Raw genomic sequence first — 3,010 nt, forward strand, 5'->3', positions numbered from 1 at the left:
CAGAAAATAATAATAATAATAATAATAATAATAATAATAATAATAATAATAATAATAATAATAATAAAAATGATAAAAATTTTAATAAAATTTTCTTTACATTTTGTAAAGAAAAAAACGAAAAAATTAATGACGTCATCATTAACGACAGCATAAATCAAATTTTAATTCGTTTCGACTTCATCCCCCACAACCACCACCACCACCACCACCCCCCGTGCTACAAAAAAGGTATTATTATTATTATTATTATTATTATAATCGTTTGACTTTTGTGAATAAATGCGTCGTCGCCATTATTACGTAATAATCCGTTCTTTTGGTGTTTTTTTTTTTTTTTAAAAACAACGTTACTCATTAACGATTTTTGATAAAAAAAAATAAAATCGTGGAATTAGTCAGACGTAAAAAATATCAAAATGATTAAAAATAAAAAATTTAAAATATTTTTAACGCTTGTCGATTATAAGAAAGAGGAAAAAAAAAAAAAGAAAAAATTTCACCGACGGTTAATATAAATTTTTTAAATAAAAGTAAATTATTATTATTATTATTATTATTATTATTATTATTATTATTATTATTATTATTACAATCGATTTGGAAAATAAAAAATCGAATTTTAAAAATTATCGAATATTAGATAAGCAAGTAACTCCGCCATTTTTTTTTTTTTTGCATAAGCCAAAACGATTCTCAATTTTTTTTTTTGTAATTTAAATCGATTTTTATGGACCGGTCGACCCAATTAAAAAAAATTTCGACGTGTAATTAAACGTACTTTTAAAATAATTAACAACGAACGGGTAAATAATTAAAAAAAAAATTATCATCGTAACTACTACACAATCCCTACCGATACCGCAACAACTAGTACCACGTTTTTTAAAAATAAATTTTCCGCGTCATTCATTACAAAACGAAATTTATTCGCGATAAATGTCTCGATAAATAAATAAATAAATAAATTACGCGACAATAACCATTCGAAAAAAATTAATTTTTTTTTTTTTTCAACTACTCCCACGTTTTGCCGCGTTTGACGTTTATACCCATCAGATTTTTTCCTTGCCTTTCCTTTTTATTTTTTTTAGGCGCGAATCATTTTATCAACATTTAAATTCCTTTCCATTGATTTTTTTTTTTTTTTACGGGCGAACGAAAAAAAACCAAAAATTCCACGTCAAATTCCACGTGAATCGCCGTTCACGGGTAGTGCGAGAATAGATACGAGATTGAGAAACTTTTAAAACGGCGACGTTTTTTTTTTTTTTTTTTTTTTATAATTAGTTACACGTCTCTTGTGTAATTTTTATATACGAAAACAAAAAACAAAAAAACTCGATTCAATGTCTCCGAGATTAATTTTGTTCTTTTTTATATTTTGACGTTTGAAATAAAACTTTTTTCTTTTTTTTTAACGCGACAAAATGCCTTTTTTATCGAGAGACTTGTTAACTATTTCACCTGTAATTCGTGTAATTTTTTTTGTTTACTGCCCCGACGAATTATTTTAAAAATTCCGGTCCGTTTTTTTTGTTGTTGTTGTTGTTGTTTATGATATTTAATTCAAAACACACTTACGCACAACGCACGCGCACACGCATACGCACACACTCACACACCTTTAGGGTAAGCTCGAAGGGTGATTCGAAACTAATTAAATAAAAAAAAAATTAAGAAAAATTTCGAAATTAAACGGTATCGATTTACACTCCCGCGGTTATTATTATTATTATCATCATTATTATCATTATTCGTAATTTTATAATTAAAGTCTAAAAATACAATTTCCTTTTCTCATCCTAATAGGAACGATAATAAAAAGGCGAAGAAGAGGTGAGTGATGATGATGATGATGATGATAAACACATTCAAACTCCAAACCGCTTCGAACAATCAATCTATCAATTCATATTATTATTATTATTATTATTATTATTAGAAAGTAGGAAATTAAAATTCGACTTGCAAAAAAAAAAAAAAACATGGATGGAAAAATTTAAGAATCGATTCATTAAAAAAAAAAATTTTCCGTAATTTAAATTTAAAAAAAAAAAAAAAACGCGAGCGAAGCGTTCATCCGTTGATGTACGAAATCGATTTAATCGAGTGCTTTTTACTCCCTCCCCACCCTCTCCTCCATCCCCACTTACCCCATTTACAAAATCCTCCCCTAAAACATTTTTCTGTCTTCTGCTAATTAAAAAATTCGAATTTAAAACTCCGATACTATCTACCCCTACGTTCTCATTCTCCTTTTTCTCCTACTTCATCCCCTCTTATTTGCAATTTTTCAAAACGCCACCGAAACAATAACAAATAATAATAATAATAATAATTATAACGATGATGATGATAATGATAATAATATTAATAATATTAATAATAATTAAAGGAAAAAAAAAGAAAAAATTTTCCAAAGACGGGTAGATCGGGAATTCACATGGAAAAATTTTAAATACTCGTTAAATGACGTACCGACGGCGTAAGGTAATTATTATCTAAACACGTTTTCTTAAAAAAAAAAAAAACAAGAATAAATTTAAAAACCGCCACGTGCAAGTAAAAACATAAACATAAACTCGCACACCCGCGTGGGGAAAGGGAGAAAGGGAGTAGAAAAAAAAAAAAAAAAGAGAGAGAAAGAGAGTGAGGGAAAGTGGAGGAAAGAACGTGGTAGGAGAATGTAATAATAATAACATATTAGAGTAGTAGGAATCAAGTGGCACGAGACACAGAGGAGAAGGGAAGGGAGGGAATGGGGTGAGGATGATTTTCAGGTACGAAAGTCTTATATATCTAGAAAGTGAGAGTGATCGAGTCAATCATTTCTAATTCATTCATCCATCGTTTGTAACAACAACGTTTTTTTTTTTTTTTTTCTTGCCTTTCTTTCTTTTTTTCATTTTTTTTTTTTTTTAAATTCGTTTTTAAATTTAACCGACGTTTTTTTCGCGACGAGTTAAGAAATTTTCCGAGTAAATTAAAAAAAAAAAAAAAAGTTTTT

Source organism: Pediculus humanus, genomic scaffold (assembly GCF_000006295.1).
Source record: "Pediculus humanus corporis 1103172108289 genomic scaffold, whole genome shotgun sequence".
Classification (NCBI taxonomy): Eukaryota; Metazoa; Arthropoda; class Insecta; order Psocodea; family Pediculidae; genus Pediculus; species Pediculus humanus.